This window comes from Lissotriton helveticus, chromosome 2_2, assembly GCF_964261635.1.
Source record: "Lissotriton helveticus chromosome 2_2, aLisHel1.1, whole genome shotgun sequence".
NCBI classification, from domain to species: domain Eukaryota; kingdom Metazoa; phylum Chordata; class Amphibia; order Caudata; family Salamandridae; genus Lissotriton; species Lissotriton helveticus.
The window spans coordinates 108,005,118-108,023,800 of NC_136060.1; the positions used below are offsets into that span (position 1 = coordinate 108,005,118).

At 48.1% G+C, this 18,683-nt stretch overlaps 1 protein-coding gene across 1 annotated transcript in view; it reads left to right on the forward strand.

Annotated features, from left to right (window-relative positions):
• AASDH (aminoadipate-semialdehyde dehydrogenase) overlaps positions 1-18,683 on the forward strand; it is a 550,271-nt gene that overhangs the window by 268,142 nt on the left and 263,446 nt on the right. The window lies entirely within an intron of this gene.

Sequence of the window (18,683 nt, forward strand, 5' to 3'; positions counted from 1 at the left end):
TACTCAAACTTGGAATCACCATTACCTGTAAATCTAGAGCTAGCTTTTCTCAGATGGTGCCTCTCTGTTAGATGAAAAACTATAAGCAACATTTGGGTCTTATCAAGGGCTGTGACTGCAGTCACAAACCTGCCCAAATCCTTGACGAAAGGAACTCCAAATAGCATCACATTTGCAACCGAACATGCTTTTGCTGAATCAAGTTTTGCCAGTTTTGGATCGATACACAGTAAAACAGATTTTCTTCTCTCTGTAGAGATAGTGCAGTTCACGTTGCCGAGCCGGAAAACAGCTCTCTGGGCCCAGCCAATCGAAGTATCTGGATTAAAGGGACCTCCTTACTCCTTTGCTTGGTAGGTAAGGCTAGGATCTTAGTTAAGGGACCTCACAAGTCCAGGAGCTAGCCCTGGTACACCTTCCATGTACCATCAATCCCTTAGCAAATGCTCGCATAAACGTAATCATGTTGGGGGTCTTTGTCCAGCATCTCTGACTCCTTTCCTGACAATACTGGTCATAGATAGGCAGCACAAAGCGGTTATGGACCTCCTTATGAAAATTTTTATGGATTTTACTTGCACATAGTCTGCCACCTAAAACCTACTCTGAGGGCCGAGGATGCATAGTATCCTCGTGTTCAAAGGACAAAACCCCAATTTGAGTTTGGTACGTCACAGACAGGTTTGTCAACAGTAACTTCCTTTTATGTTTGCGTAAAGTGGAAGGCTGTTATGTTATGTTATGTTACTATAGTTTGCACTTACACCAAATGTTTTTTTTGGCGCTGATGTAACGAACCCAACACAGTACAGGAAACTAGTAATAGGCTTGCTTAAAGAGCCAGGTCTTCAACATCTGACTGAATTTCCCATACTTCGGAGTAGTCCTGAGTTCCAAGGGCAAAGAGTTCCAAATGTGAGGGGCACTGAGAATCTGGTTCCACCTGTCCTTTTCCTATTGAATTGAGAGATTACTAGATAGTGTAGATGGGGCGATCCAAGATATCTAATGGGGGTGTGCTTGTGAATGCAAGATTTAATAAAAGCTGGACTTTTTAGGTAAAGGGATTTAGAATCTTTGCAACGTGTTTTGAATGTGGGTCTCTGGGCAACTGGGAGCCATTGAGAAATTGTCACTTGAGAAATGTGGCAGTGTCTGAGGAGTTCGTAGTTCAGCCGAGTGGCTTGGTTTTGAACCAACTGGAGCCTATGGGTAAGACAGTTGGGAAGGCCCAAATAAAGAGAATTGGCACAGTCAGTTCTTGACAAAACAAAGGCAATTATTACTTGGACCAAGGCATCAACATGGAGAAATGTTTTTATCTTCTTGATTCTGCGGAGTTGTAAGAAGCAGGAGGATATCACAGAGCCAAGTTGCGGTTTCTGAGAGAGATCTTCGTCAATGAGGAATCCAAGAATTTTTACCGACTTTGTAGTTCGGGGGATGCTCATCTCAGTGAGTGAAAGGAAGGGATCCAGAGACTGAGCTTATTTTTAGGTTTAGCCTGCACAAAGCTTGTGCTGTGCTTGAGAAATCTATTGTTTTTCATATAAACTTAAAAGGGAACTACATCCCGCCTTCTGTCTTTCCTGGATTCTCATTGGTTCCTATTTATTTATTTATTTATTTAATTTATATAGCGCGTTATAACCACCGGGGTCTCTAAGCGCTGATTGTCCAGATTACATAGTGAGATTTGGCATGTTACTTGATATTAGCAGCGCACCTAAAGGCTACTCCATGCTTGCTTAAACAAAACAGTTTTCAATTTTTTTCTGAAGGCTAGCAAATTGCATTCCTTCCTTAATTCCGGGGCCAGTTTATTCCACAGAGCTGGGAGTGTATTGGAAAAAGCACGTCCCCCCACCGTAGCCAATTTAAAACGGGATTGAGATAGGAAGGTAGCATCCGACGAGCGCAAAGTCCTGCTCGGCGTGTAAGGGGATAGGCGAGATTTCAAATATTTAGGTGCCTTACCATACAATGCCTTGTGTACAATACACAATCCTTTGAATACCACCCTCTGCCGAATCGGGAGCCAATGTAGCTCCTGCATCAGAGGGGACGAATGGGCCGTCCTGGGTTTCTTGTAGATCAACCTGGCTGCGTCATTCAGAACCCCTGTAACTTATCCAGCAACCGCTGGGGTAGCCCTATATACAAGGAGTTTCCGTAGTCCAGCCTAGCCAGGATTGTGGCTGAAACCACATGTCTCAAAGTGGAGAATGAGAGTAGTGCTGAGATTTTTCTCAGTTGTCGCATCAGGCCAATACAGATACCCACAACCGTAGTGACTTGTTTTTCCATGGAGAGTTTCTCATCCACATACAAGCCCAGACTTTTAACTGCGGTCGCCGGTTTCGGTGGCACACCCAGCTCCACCGGCCAGAATTTCTCATTCCAGGGGTTGCCCGTGATGGAAATGGGCAACACTTCCGTCTTGTCCGGGTTAATTTTTAAGGAGTTTTTAGACATCCAGTTAACCGTGGCTTTAAGTATGTCCTGCAGCCTGGAAGACGCTCCTGGACCGTCATCCAGCCGGATGATTATCTGGGTGTCATCGGCGTAGTTATATACTAGGCAGTCCATCCTATTCAGGAGTGCAATTAATGGCTGTAGGTAGATATTAAAGAGTAGGGGTGACAAGGCAGAGCCCTGTGGGACCCCGCAGGTGATGGGCGCGGAGGTGGAAAGCATGTCCCCCAGCTGTACTCTTTGTGTCCTGCCCTGCAGGAAAGATGTAAGCCATGCGAGAGCTGTGCCCCTGATACCAAAAGACCTCAACCGCGACAAAAGTTGGTCATGACACACGGTATCAAAAGCCGCGGAGAGATCTAATAGTACCAGGGCACTCAGTGTTTTTTTATCAGCCCGACTCCTCAATTCATCTAGGATTGATAGCATAACTAGTTCCGTGCTATGATTAGCACGGAACCCTGCCTGATTGGCCTCCAGCAGGTTGTTGCTCTCTAGATGTTTTGAGAGCAATGCCAACACATGCTGCTCGATCACCTTAGCCAGAAACGGCAGCTGGGAGATGGGACGGAAGTTCTTCAAACACTTTGTGTCCGATCCAGATTTTTTTAATAAAGGAATCAGGCGAGCCTCTTTAAAAACTAGAGGAACCTGTCCTGTGTACAGGGAGGTGTTCAACAGGTGCAAAACTTCTTCCTCGATGCCTGGTTGTGCCAACCTGAACACTTCGGGAGGGCATGGATCCACCAGGGAGCCAGATTTGACTCGGTCCGTGATCGTGGGTAATTCCTGTTTAGAAATTGAGGAGAGCTCAGCTAACGGTATGATGTCCGACGGGACAGTGTGGTCAGGTGGGCAAGGACATTCGAGGGGTGTGGTTGCAGCAATGTCTCCCAGAATATCGGAGATCTTATTCACGAAGAAGTCATGGAACCTCTGGCAATCCTCCTGAGTGAACTCAGTGCTTTGCTCTTTGTTTATCCTGAGCTCCGCCAGAACCCGAAAGATTTCCTTCTGCGGATTCCTAGCTGCAACTATTCTTTCCTCGAAGAAAGCAGCCTTCCTAGTTTGGATGGCTAGTTTATAGGTCGCTAAAGATGACATATATTCTTTCTTAGCTATGGCGTCATACTCTTTCCGCCATGCACGTTCTTTCCTCCTCACCCCACGTTTCATGTCACGTAGGGAGTCATTGTACCAAGGAGCCCCAGCTCCTCTCTCCACCTTCTTTACCCTACGGAGTGGTGCCACCAAGTCAATGGCTCTCCCCAGTTTATGGTAGAGATGTCCACAAAGGGCATCAATGTTGGCGTCCTGCTCCTCTACTGGAGGAGACTGTTCTAAGGAAGACACCAATTTTTCCCCATCAAGGTTTCTCCACTTCCGGGCCATTTTCCAACCATCCCTCGACTTGGACAGGTGGCTATTCAACAGAATTTTGCCCTTTATTAGGAAGTGGTCAGACCAGGCACATGGCAGGGTCTCTATAGCGCCCTGGACTGGCATGGTGGTCCAGACTAAATCCAGCATATGTCCCTTCTCATGTGTCGGTCCCTTCACGTGTTGAGTAAAGTCCAGGGAAAAAATTGCCTCCTCAATCTGAAGTGCTTGCCCCTCTTTAGGGGATTTTTCCCAATGATAATTGAAGTCCCCAACAACAATCATTTTATCATATCTAGAGCGCAAATCCTGAATCAGTCTAGTAAAAAGAACCGGGAACTCTGGTGAAGCCCAAGGCGGGCGATATACCACCAGGAACACCAAACAAGCCGCCCCCTGCCTGAGCTTTACCCCCATAATCTCTGCGCCCCCCAGAGTTTCGGATAGAAACTTTTCGGCGCGGAGACGGGCCTGGAAGAGGAGAGCTACTCCCCCTCCTTTTTTGCCTCCCTCCCTATTGAAGTGGAGTGCCAGATAATTATCTGGTAGGGCCGCCACTAAATCCGGCGCCGAACAGTCCTCCAGCCAAGTTTCAGTAAGTGCAAGGGCATCTAACTCCCCGTCTTCCAGTAATGAAAAGACCTCCAGCTTATGGCCCTGCAGTGAGCGTGTATTCAGCAGACCAAAATTTAAGGCGCAAACATTAAGGTTGCGCTGCCGCGTTTTTGTGCTCTTAGGTGATATCAGCAGGCCCTCCCGAGCCAACAGGCATATACAATCCTGGTCCAGTTGGAACTTACCCGAGTTAAGCTCCAAAAGTTCACCTCTAGAATAGGGCAAAAACGGACCAGGGGTTCTGGCCCCGGGTCCCGGATGGTCACTGATGGGCAAAGATGGGCTCGCCTCTGGCGAGCCTCCGGCGCGCCTATGGCGCGCCCGCTGCGCGTCACCGCTGCGCGTCATCGGGGGGACGTTTAAATAGCAGCCAATCGTGCTATGTCTTATCAAGAACTATAACGCCAACAAAGATGGCGTCCCTTGCCGGCACTTCCCCTCCCAAGATGGCGCCTAGCCCCCAGTCCAGCTACCGGGCCGCCGAACAGCGGTGCAGATTCCAAAATTATATGCAGGTATGTCCTACCAAGCCCCACTAGTCGCAACACAATCAGCAAAACTATCCCTTTAAAATGCGCGATAAAAACGCACAAGACCGCGCTTCAAGCGCCGAACATGTGGCTCAGTTTAAAAATGGAATTGCAAATCCCCAAATTAAGTTAAGTGTACACGGGGTCAGTGGCAGTTGTTGCAGTTAATTTAGCCAGCAAGCGCAGTTGCAGAGTCTCAAATAATGCCTCGCCTACACTAGCGCTTACCTGGACCTATGCGTGCCACTTACTTTTCCTCAATTTCTATTGGCTGTATCATGTTTTCCAGCATTTACCAATGCTTGTTCCTAGTCTTTTCAGATTCCCGCAGCCAAAATACAGTTAACATCTGCTTTGGTGGAACTATTTTTTCATAAAGTTTCGCATTTTCCTCTTGCAGCATATTTATATAACAATTTTCCACCCGTAGAGATTAAGTGATTTGCATAGGATCACAGGATGTTGCGCAGCTGAAACTAGAACCGGGATCCCCAGTGCTTGAGTCAGCAGCTCTGCCCACTTTGCTTCCATGTTATCTGGCAGGAAGCTCTTTCCTTCTCCCGGACAATGATTGATAGAAAAACAGCTCTTTATTCATTACATAGGGGAGACTTTAGTTTCAGTTAATTGCTGTCCATCGAATCCTAGATGAACAGCATCATGTCTTGAAAACGCTTTTTAGAGTTCGAGGTATCGTCAGTTGTGAAGAGAAGTTGCATGTCGTTAGCATAATTATACATTTTAACTTTCATATTTTTGAGAGTGAACCAAAAGGCGAATATATTGGTTGAAAAGGTGTGGAGAGGCAGAAGAACCTTGTACCATCCCACAATTCAGTTTTACTTTAGGAGAACTGTAGTGGGGGAGTCTGACCAATTGTGATCTGCCTTTTAAAAAAGAGACAATCCAATTGATTGCTGACTACAGTAGTCCTACAGGCCCTGACACCGTCAACCAAAATAATATGGTCAGCTGCATCAAAGGCCGCAGAGAAATTGAGGAGGATGAGGGCTTGAATGGTTCCTATATCAGCCTCCTCTTGCATGTCATCCACTACTGAAAGGATAACTGCTTCTGTAGAATGAGCCATGGGAAATCCTGCTTGGCAGGGATCAAGAAAGTCTGAATCCTCAAGGAAGGAGCACTACGAACTACGTGCGCCTCAAGTATTTTTGCCAAGTAAGGGCGTAGAGAGTTCAACCAGTAGTTTTTTAAATTGAGGGGGGTCCTCGCCTACTTTTCTTTTGAAGGAACTACTATTACCTCTTTAAAGGAGCTAGGAACTGATCCTTGATTGAGGGACAGATCAAGAAGGCATGGCGCTAGTTCAGGAAAGAGTGTAAATACAGTTTTTAATATATCCAGAGGACAGGTATCGTTTGTGGAGCCCGATTTAACTTTCTATAACTAGGTCTATTAGGCCCTCCTTACAATTCTCGGGAAAAGACAAAAGATTGCATGTGTTCTTATCACCAGGTGGCAAAGTGTTGTGCAGCGGTCTGAAGAGAATACTCTTTTTAATAGTCTCAATCTTGTTGATAAAAAAGGAATTGAGAGAGTCACAGACATATTGAGAGGGCGTGATAGGTAAGTTAATTATATTGGGATTTAAAAGTCTGCGACGATTTTAAATATCTCTTTTGACTTTTTCGTCTACATGAGCCCCCTTGCCGCCATCGCACGCAAACACAACCTCAACATCATCTCCTACGCCGACGACACCCAGCTGATACTCTCCCTCACCAAAGACCCCTCCACCGCCAGAATCAGCTTCCAGGAAAGAATGAGAGACGTCGTGGAATGGATGAAACTCAGCCGTCTCAAACTGAACTCAGACAAGACGGAGGTCCTCATCCTGGGACCATCCCCATCCGCTTGGGACGACTCCTAGTGGCCCACAGCGCTGGGCACCGCACCAACACCCACGGACCACGCACGCAACCTGGGATTCTTCCTGGACTCCTCCCTCACGATGACCAAGCAGGTCAACGCCATCTCATCCACATGCTTCAACACCCTGCGCATGCTCCGAAAGATCTTCCGGTGGATCCCCACCGGAACCAGAAAGGTGGTCACCCAGGCCCTCGTCACCAGCCGACTGGACTACGGGAACACCCTCTAAGCTGGAACCACTGCCAAACTACAGAAAAGACTTCAGCGCATACAGAACGCATCCGCGCGCCTCATCCTCGACATCCCTCGCCACAGCCACATCTCTGCCCTCCTGAGAAACCTGCACTGGCTCCCCGTCAACAAGAGGATCACGTTCAGGCTCCTCACCCACGCACACAAAGCCCTCCACAACATGGGCCCAGAATACCTCAACAACTGCCTCAATTTCTACCCGCCAGCTCCGCTCCGCCAGCCTCGCCCTCGCCGCCGTCCCACGGATTCGCAGAACCACCACCGGAGGAAGATCATTCTCTTACCTGGCTGCCAAGATGTATTACTCCCTCCCCGCCCACCTACGACTGACCCAGAACCACTTCACCTTCAGGAAACACCTCAAGACCTGGCTATTCGAGCAGTAGCAGCACCCCCCCCCCCTCTCCCTTCAGCACCTTGAGACCCTCACGGGTGAGTAGCGCGCTCTATAAATGCTTTGATTGATTGATTGCATTGTGATCAGAGTCAATGTTTATGGTGTTGCTCCACACTTGAGATCCGGATGGGTTTTTGGAAAAAAAAGAGTACTGTACACATGATCTCCCATATAAAACTTGTAACATTTTCTCCCATCGCCTCAAAGTGGAGCCATCTCGAATTAACCAGGTTTCAGTTTTGCAGTTGTTTTTGATGGGTCTGACAAGCCTGCAGAGTAATTGCCCCATGCCTCTGCACATAACGCTTCAATTGCTCAGCAGTGGGCTTCAGGGCCTCTGCAAGCGCTCTGTTGATGGACTGTTGGACTGAATCATCCAGGGCTTCAATTAAAGTATCTTCTCAATAATTCCTGTTGCACTTCTCTTCATAATATTCTTGATATTCCCCTGGATCAAACAGCGTAGAGGCTGCTATGATGCAAGCAGACTCAAGATAGCCACCCAGATTGGGATTAGGAAGCCACACCCACAGCACTATCATTTTTTGTTTTAAACAAATATTTCAGCACTACTATCTCCTTGTGGATATGGCGCCAGTGGGCTCAAGCTTACATTATATTCATGCCAAATACCAAAGTCATTAACGAGGATTATGAGGAACTCCCAACCTCCGCCCTATTTCTTGCAGCCGTCACTTGAGCTGGTATCCAAGCTTCCCACTACCTCTCAGGTAGGAGCGCACACAGTGCACATAGAAGGAGGACTGCACCTGTGCTGGAGCATACCAGCCTATGTTACTGTCCTGAGCTCTCATGCTTCCCGGATCAAATAACCTTGATGTAATTAGGCAAAGGAGAATTACTTGCTAAATACCCAATATGATTCTAAACTAACTATCGTGCCCGGTAAGTGGCGGCAGTGTAAACAAAGTCTAAACAATCAGTTTAGTAGTAAAGCATTCAATAAAAATATATAATCATCACATTAATCTCACCCAAGCGAAGAGACTCTTATCTGACTGCTGTGACCAGCAAAGAGTCAATAAAATGGTGCCAGTCCTATTCGTAGTTTATGCTGCCTGCTGATTGGTGCAATGTTCATGATTTCTTTGTCATGTTTGTGGGAAATTTAGTTGTATTGGTAAAGAATAGAGAAGCATAATCTGAGCCCCTGGTACAGCCATAGGATCCATGCACCCTTCCAAAATGAGTCTGTGATGCACATGTATAGATACTGTTAATAACTGTGCACCTCTGGCCATGTTTTCAGCAAATATAAGACTACATATTGAGACTACGGAAGTAACCAAAGGTGTACCTCCTGGATCCTGTCTCAGTCCCACTTTAATTAACATATATGTTGCTCCTTTGGCAGGTTTACTCAGGAAGCTAGGGTTTACACCCATCTCCTATGCTGATGATACTCAGCTCCTGCTATCCTTTGATAAACAAGACCCCATTGCCCAGTCCAACCTCTCAGAAGGTATGAAAACCATTGCCAGCTGGATGAGACAGAATTTCCTCCAGCTTAACGCGGACAAAACGGAAATCATGCTGTTTGGTGATGCTCCTTCGAGATAGTCCCCAAGCTGGTGGCCTACAGAATTGGAACCTGCACCGGAACCCAAGACTGTGTTAAAAAATCTAGGAATTCGATTGGACCCGAAACTAATTATGAAGGAGCAGGTTTCTACCACCATCTTGCTTCCATACATTAGGTCTCTGGCGAAGAGTGTTTCCCTTTCTCCCTCTGTCCCCTTGCAAAACCTTGATCCAGGCACTAGTATTGAGTCGACTAGACTACTGCAATGCGTTGCTGATCTCAGCTAGCAAAGCTTCACTGAACAAATTGCAAGTGGTCCAAAAATCCGCTGGAAGACTGGTCTCCAATGCTCCTGCTCTCACCCCCTCTGTTCCTGTACTGCAGAAACTGCATTGGTTGCCTGTACGGAAGCGAATCCGCTTCAAGATCTGTTGCATTGTGCATCAAGCCCTAATTGGCAAGGACCCCAGTTATTTAGCAGAGAAATTAAAAAAATGTCAGCCTCCAAGGACACCACGCGCAGGGACCAAATCTCTACTTGTGATTCCACGCTGCAAGAAGGTCCGGCTAGGTGGGAAAGCATTCTTCCATTTAGCCCCAACCTTCTGGAAACGACTTCCAGTTCATTTGCGTGAATGCTCTGACCTTTTGAGATTGTGCAAGCTCTGGAAGACCTCATTGTCCTAACTTACTCCCAGTTTCTGCCCAAATGTGCAGTTCGCAAGCGCAGAGATACCACTTGGGGGGTGATTCAGGCACTGGTAGGTAGAAAAAGCTTTATTCGAGTTATACACTCATAAAAGCACACACATATAAATTCATACATTTCTTAAAAACATCAAACATTCTATAACAAGTAATTTGTGGTTAAAAATACCTAATACATAAACATAAAAATCATTTATCAATTGGAATTAAAATAAGCTTTTTCATAATATGCGGAAACTAGATGCATGTTACAATGTAGAAACCTCCGTGTTACTGACCATTCCCGAGTTTATACAATAAAAACTCATACCATACGTGTTAGCCGCATTTTAAAGTTAAAATTCATATATGTCTCCCAGTTGCTATCTGCAAAGATAAATCATACATAGGAATATGTAAAATTCAGAACACATTAGTGGATAGAGCCCTCCTCCTTATTGACCATGCCCACCCCAGATATTTGGCAGTTCCGACTACGATGGACATTTCAGTGGAGGAACAAATAATTCTCAGCCCCTCAACACCACTTAGGACACCAAGGTTCCTACAAACTGGAGCCAACCAAGATTTTCTTGGAGTTACATAAGCCACACATAAAAAAAGAAAGTGTGCGATATTTTCATTTGGGGCCCCACATGACGGACAACACGCGCTACCTCCAGTTTTCCACCTGGACGTCATACACCTCAAGGGGAGAGAGCCTGCCCTTAAGTGGAAAAATAATTTCCTATCTATTGGGACAGTTATACTGTCCCAATACTTTTCTAAGGATGGTCTTTGTTTAATTTCCATGAATCTACCCCCCATGGATTCCGAGGTTACGCTCCTCCAAAGTTTTTGATCAATGTGGTTCCAATATAGTTCTTTAATACTGGATTTACTAGGGAATACTTCCCCAAGGGGGTTTTCCCACAATTTGGAGAGCCCAAGCTCTGCAAGGACATCCCTTAACGTTTTTAGCCATGTAATTTTATGGAAAACATCTAGTTTGGCTAATGCTAAGAACCCCTCGGCGTAGTGTCTTATTTCCACGGTTGTCCATAGCCGTCTCCAATAAAGGATAGGCCTCAGTCGGGCACGGTCACTAAGCGATCTTCTACCTAAATCTAAACCAAGTTGTATCAGTGGGGTACTTTGAGGGAGACTAGTTATCCCTCTCACAAACCTGTTCTCAGAACTTTGAAGGGTGGTAAGACTCTCAAAGCCCCAGACTTCAGCCCCATAAAGGGTTGCGCCCAGGGCTTTTGCGTCATAAACCATGAGAACAGGTTTTATAGGCCTGGTTTTGGATTTTACTTGCTCGACCCTGAGTGCTCCAGAAATCTGCTGGTGTTTCAACACCGCCTTCTCTATGTGTCTTGACCAACCAAGTTTACTTGATATCTCGACCCCAAGGTATGTAAAAACATTTACCAACTCTAGTTTGATATTGTTCAAAGACACATTGGGTCGAGATTGACACTTTTGCCCAAAGGCCATCAACTTGGTTTTATTTACATTAACCTCAAGACCCCGTTCTTTACAGAATGAGTCAAAAATGTTTAAGGCTCGCTGGAGACCCGACGGGGTTTTAGACACGATCAAAGTATCGTCAGCGAACATCAGAATTGGAACTCTGATGCCCGCTAACGAAGGTGCGTCAACCATTGCGTCCAGTATCCTATCTACAATGCCATTAATGAACAGGGAGAACAGCAGGGGTGCCATAGCACATCCCTGCCGGACCCCCCGCTCGACTGGGAAGTTGGTGGTGGATTCCCCATTCCTCCCCCACTGGACCTTTGCATAGTTGCTTTCATGCAGACGCATTATCAGCGTGAGCAAATCAGGTGGGACCCCTATTTTGTACAGAACCTCCCACAGCGTGCGCCTGGGCACCAGATCAAAGGCGGCCCTTAGATCTACAAATGCTACATAGAGCCTGCCTTTGCCCAGGAGTACAGTCCCCCACCGCAGCATGGTGAAGCGAAAAATTTGGTCGACCGTACTAGTTGCACGTCTGAATCCTGCCTGGAAGGGGGATAAAGCATTGTTGTCATCTACCCAGGCCATAAGTTTGTCAACCAACATCTTCCCCACCACTTTTTGCATGGTGGCCAACAAACTTATTGGTCTATAATTTGCCGGGAGTGACCGATCGCCTTTCTTAAAGATCGGTATTATTATTGCCCCCTTCCATATATTTGGGATTTTTGCCCCTTTCGCTAGACCATTTCCCAACAAGGTCGCGTATTTTGCCCACTGGGCCTTGTCGTGTTTGAAAATGTCTGAGGGGATTCCATCTAGCCCAGGGGCTTTCCCCCCCTGCAAACTTGCTATTACGAGTTCCGCGTCCTTGGATGAAAATAAATCACCCTTGCAGAATACCATAGGGATTGGTTCTATGGCCATAATATCCCTACTCTCAGCATACTGGGGTTTAAAATACTCGACCCACAACGCCTCATCGACATTGTTGTCGGGATTGTTGGGGGCGCCCCCTCTTCCCCATTTCACAATTTTCCAGAAAAGTCTGGAATCCTTTTGCCCTGAGGCCTCGAGTAGCTCCTCCCAGTACTCCTCGTCCCACAACTTCTTTGCCTTACGGATACTGTCATTATAAACTTTCCTAGTGGCGCTAATCGAGGCCTTGACCCTGCTTTTGAGTGCTCTGCCCAACTCCAGTCTGGCTACCCTGCACTGTTTGTTGAACCAGGTCGCCATAGTGATTGGTACTTTTCTGTTAGTCTTTGATGACTTGGTAAAGTGCGGTTTTATCGCGGAGAAGAATGTGTCATGTATATCAGTTAATTGGACAGAGTCTGGTGTTACCGGATCTACTTTCATCATGGCGGCAATAGCATTGTCTGTCTCCAATTTAATGGACTCCATAGTGGACAAATTGGCCAGGACATATGGCCATCTCACCCGTCTTGAGTCATTAGTCATAACAGGTACGCTCCCACTACCTGACACAGAGTTAGTTCGTGCGGCCCTCCACCATGAGTGGGAGACACAGAGGGGGTTATGGTCACTTTCTACTCTCCCCACAATTTCCATGTCACCCACGCCACACCATAATTCAAGACTACAGATGACATAGTCGATCCTACTTTTATTATGTCCATTGTCGAATGTACAATTGCCACCTTGGTCGCTTTTTGTCCTGCCATTAAGGGCCCTCAAACCATACTCCAGACATAACGCATTCAACAATAGAATATCTTTTGACCACCGCTTCACAGGTATGAGGTTTAGATTTGGGATGCCCCAAAGGGCATCTTCCTCCATTCCTATTGGATATGCAGTATTTTCTAAAGGCTCAAATGTCCTATTCAAATCACCAGCCAAAATTACTCTGTTTCCAAGTGACTGGGATTCGAGGGAGGCGGATAAGACCTCTAGGGTAGCAGAATTCCCAAGACTCTTGCCCCTAGCATATATGTTATAAATGTCTATCAAGCCACCCTTTCCTACAGATAGTCTTAATAATTGTATATCCTTGCACCCTAGATCAATCATTTTTACTTTAAGATTTGAGTTTTGCTTGATCCAAATTGCGAGGCCACCCATAGGTCTACCCCTGGGGCCTCTCGTAGCTGGTATACAAAAATTTAAGTAACCTGGGAAATATATTGGGTCGCAAGCCCACGTCTCTTGGAATAGGCACATTTCGAACCCACTCACAAAATCAATCCAATACTGTGACAACAGTCTAGCCCCCAGCCCCGCTACATTCCATGACAAAAATCTCTCCAGGGTGTTTTCTATACAAGTCCCCTTTTCGATAGATACCATGGATAACAAATCATCCAGCGTCCCACAATCACAATCCTCTCCTATAACAGTGTTTATGCAATTAGCAACTATTCCCTCCTTCATGCAAATAGTAGTTGGGATTGCTAGTTCACCCACACAGCCCACCGAACTTGCAATGATACTCCCATCACTCACATTCACTACTTCAGATGTTAAACTCATTACCTCTTCATTGTTTATCATTGTTTCAACGGGGTTACTTCCCCCAACCATTTCCCCTTCCAGATGTAATTGCTCATCTGAACTCTGTCAATATCCCCACCTCATCTGTCCCTGCCCATTCTGGGGGATGAATGCCGGTATGTAGTAATTATTTGTTCTTAAAGTGGGCACAGCAGTGGGGCCAGCCTCTACCCCAGTACAGAGACTGGATCTCAATTGCTCCCTACAACCCCCTGGGTGGATGACCGGTCTGGGATAAAAGAAAGTTAGGTCCACAACCCCAATCCCACCAATGCTAATGTTCCAACCAGGTCCCGTTATCAGCCCCACAACCCTTGGATCCTGAAAGTTAATTATAATACACTCACCCCCCTGCTTTTTTAGGGTATTCCCTATCCAATCGACTCTTCTTACCCCAATTATCAGGCCATCCACTCCCCCTGGCAGGGGTCTATTGACACGAAGCCAATGCATGGCCTTGTTTTTTAGCGTGTCATAAGTTTCTCTTTGGCCCTCCATTAGGGGTGGAACATTGGTGAGTATGGCCACATATGGGTAGGAGTCTGGGGTGAGCTGTACTGGGGGGATCCTAGTCAGAAATTTAGTTGTATTGGGTTTAGTTAGTGCTTGCTCTGGTAGAACACGGCACTGTGTAAGGATGTTTTCCACTGCCACAACAGTATTAGTCCCGTTCCCGATACTAGGGGCATCCCTCGTGGGACCACCACTCATTGCTATATGGGTCATAGGCCCCACCTTATTCCCGTTGCCATTACTAGAAGGGATTTTATCATTTCCTGGCCTTTTGGCCATAATTTTCCCCGGTCCGATCGGCAAAAGTGTGGCATTTTTACTAGTTATGGTGGGCGTATTTTTTACACTAACCTTACAACCCCTATTGGTAGTGTTAATGGAATTGGTTTTCCCACTATTACTAATAATTTTAGTGGACATTGGATTAGATACATTCTTACTGTTCTCCCCTTTGTTTTCCTGAACAGGAGTAACACTTACAGGCGGGGATTGTAGGTCTACCAACGCGACTCCTTGGTCTTTATCAGCTATCTGTGGGTGTTTCCCAATCTCACCCATTCTATTGCCAGACTTAATTAAAGATTTAATAGAAAAAAAATTATCTAAGCTAGCTTGTTCTAGATGGTCAAGTTGTTCAGCTAGCTTTTGCAGTCTAAGCTCTACGGGATGTAGAAGGGAACGCATTATTTTTCCCACTTCTACCAGGAGATCATGATTTGGAGATAGTGGCCCCGGGATTTCTATAAGAGTTGGATCTGTGGCTGGAACCGCCAATTTTGTAGAAGGCACCATAATTATGGGGTCCACTTCTAGTTGGACTACTATATCCTCCCCAGTCGGCATTACTACGTCATTCTTTGCAGGGACATGGCTTAGGAGTGGTTTAGAACCCAACTTCCTATGCTTTCTCACAGGTTTTTGTGGTTGGGGGTTTTTAGCAGTAACTCCCCATTTCCTTTTAACACCAGGCTTAGGTTTAAGCACATCCAAATGCACACAGGGTTTTTCCAAAACTACTTTCTCTTTAGATAATTGACTGAGTACATCAGAATGCTCAACAGATAGACTAGTTACTACAGTGACTGATGAAGAAATGTCAACTAACTCAGTATGGGAGGGTATATCAAATAGTAGGTCCTGGGTGACTGGTAGAACAATAGATGACAGTGGTGTAACCAGCGCAGGAAAGTTCAGACCTTGATTTTTTTCAGGCGGGTTTTTCAAAAGCTCAATCGAGAGCCTACGCCCAGCTCGTCTTTCGGCCAGGGCAATCTCTTTGTCAATATCCTGTGGCAAGCGTTTGAAGTAGGAATCAAGAGGGCCCATGACAGCCGGCTCTGCCTCTGCCATTGGAGGCAGCAGTGTAGAGGTGCTTGTTGTGCAAGCCATAGTGCAAAGAACCCCCCTTTTGCCCCACCGATGAATCCACAAATCACGAGACAGTTAATATATCAGTCGGTGGAACAATACCTGGGCTGTAGATGTTAATGGGGTGGCCCAGCCCGGCCTCCTTCGGCCCCGGACGGCCACAGACGGTCCCGCCCTTGTCCCGGGCTTCTCCCGGCGCGCTCCCGCGCGCTCCCGCGCCTGCGGGAGGGTTTCCTTCTTTTGAAGGGATGAATAGGAAACACCAAGGGGGCGTTGCCGGCAGGGAGAGGAGCCCAGCTGGAGACGGGCGCGCGGGGACTCCTGGTCCGTGGAGTCCCGCTCTACCCTCGCAGCCCTGCCGGTAAAGTAAAGCCCGTCTGACACAACCTGCCGCTGTTGAGAGACCGCGAAGCGGGACCCGCGAAGCGGGTCCGGCGAGGAGGGGCGGCACACAGCAGGCAGGGACACAGGAGAGGTGCAAAGATTAGCGCGTTCAGCGCGTTCAGCCCAAGGAGCACAGGGATTCCAACGATGAAAGTCTTTAGGGTGATTTTAAACACCTGGTGCTGGGGGCGGTGCTGGCAGGGAGAGGAGCCCAGCTGGAGACGGGCGCGCGGGGACTCCTGGTCCGTGGAGTCCCGCTCTACCCTCGCAGCCCTGCCGGTAAAGTAAAGCCCGTCTGACACAACCTGCCGCTGTTGAGAGACAGCGAAGCGGGACCCGCGAAGCGGGTCCGGCGAGGAGGGGCGGCACACAGCAGGCAGGGACACAGGAGAGGTGCAAAGATTAGCGCGTTCAGCGCGTTCAGCCCAAGGAGCACAGGGATTCCAACGATGAAAGTCTTTAGGGTGATTTTAAACACCTGTTGCTGGGGGCGGTGCCGGCAGGGAGAGGAGCCCAGCTGGAGACGGGCGCGCGGGGACTCCTGGTCCGTGGAGTCCCGCTCTACCCTCGCAGCCCTGCCGGTAAAGTAAAGCCCGTCTGACACAACCTGCCGCTGTTGAGAGACCGCGAAGCGGGACCCGCGAAGCGGGTCCGGCGAGGAGGGGCGGCACACAGCAGGCAGGGACACAGGAGAGGTGCAAAGATTAGCGCGTTCAGCCCAAGGAGCACAGGGATTCCAACGATGAAAGTCTTTAGGGTGATTTTAAACACCTGGTGCTGGGGGCGGTGCCGGCAGGGAGAGGAGCCCAGCTGGAGACGGGCGCGCGGGGACTCCTGGTCCGTGGAGTCCCGCTCTACCCTCGCAGCCCTGCCGGTAAAGTAAAGCCCGTCTGACACAACCTGCCGCTGTTGAGAGACCGCGAAGCGGGACCCGCGAAGCGGGTCCGGCGAGGAGGGGCGGCACACAGCAGGCAGGGACACAGGAGAGGTGCAAAGATTAGCGCGTTCAGCGCGTTCAGCCCAAGGAGCACAGGGATTCCAACGATGAAAGTCTTTAGGGTGATTTTAAACACCTGGTGCTGGGGGCGGTGCCGGCAGGGAGAGGAGCCCAGCTGGAGACGGGCGCGCGGGGACTCCTGGTCCGTGGAGTCCCGCTCTACCCTCGCAGCCCTGCCGGTAAAGTAAAGCCCGTCTGACACAACCTGCCGCTGTTGAGAGACCGCGAAGCGGGACCCGCGAAGCGGGTCCGGCGAGGAGGGGCGGCACACAGCAGGCAGGGACACAGGAGAGGTGCAAAGATTAGCGCGTTCAGCGCGTTCAGCCCAAGGAGCACAGGGATTCCAACGATGAAAGTCTTTAGGGTGATTTTAAACACCTGGTGCTGGGGGCGGTGCCGGCAGGGAGAGGAGCCCAGCTGGAGACGGGCGCGCGGGGACTCCTGGTCCGTGGAGTCCCGCTCTACCCTCGCAGCCCTGCCGGTAAAGTAAAGCCCGTCTGACACAACCTGCCGCTGTTGAGAGACCGCGAAGCGGGACCCGCGAAGCGGGTCCGGCGAGGAGGGGCGGCACACAGCAGGCAGGGACACAGGAGAGGTGCAAAGATTAGCGCGTTCAGCGCGTTCAGCCCAAGGAGCACAGGGATTCCAACGATGAAAGTCTTTAGGGTGATTTTAAACACCTGGTGCTGGGGGCGGTGCCGGCAGGGAGAGGAGCCCAGCTGGAGACGGGCGCGCGGGGACTCCTGGTCCGTGGAGTCCCGCTCTACCCTCGCAGCCCTGCCGGTAAAGTAAAGCCCGTCTGACACAACCTGCCGCTGTTGAGAGACCGCAAAGCGGGACCCGCGAAGCGGGTCCGGCGAGGAGGGGCGGCACACAGCAGGCAGGGACACAGGAGAGGTGCAAAGATTAGCGCGTTCAGCGCGTTCAGCCCAAGGAGCACAGGGATTCAGGCACTGTATAAATCCTAACTCATATCCATGTACACACAACCCTTGTGAGGATCTTGAGGCTCTTGGGGGCCAAATCATACAGTCAAATGGCTTTTTTCACTCACCATTCCAAACAGTATGCTGGGCATTGTTCTTTATCTGTCACTAAGCACATGTGCAGGAAATTAGACTTTTTATTGTGGTACATTACCAAAGCTGTGTATATCTTATGGGAAATGCAGCAAGTTCATGGCAATAGGTGAATTATTGCAAAATTTTCATTTTCACCTTGGCTCCCACTAGCCATATAATTCTCATGATTCTTGCAATTTCATTTATCGCCCTATTCATCATACAATTCGTATATTTATTGCTTTTTCTACGTATTGTCCCGTTTGTCTATAATTTTCAGGATTTTAGCATTTTCACTTATCTTCCCATTAGTCATATTATTTTCGCAATAGGAGCTTGGCAGTGTGGCACCAAAAAGTACAGGGTTAATTGGAGCGCACACTGATGACTTGAAGCAGTAACCAATGTCATGCACTTTTGAAGCTGTTGATGAGGGTTATGAAGGGCTAAACCCATTTGCCCAGTCCAATTCATATCAAGGGCCTTATCAGCTTGGAAACAGTGAGCAAGGTTTGTCGCTTTCTGTTTCTGAACTGGGCTGTCTGAAATAAAGCTCTAATTCAGAGAAATATTGGGTTAAATGAAT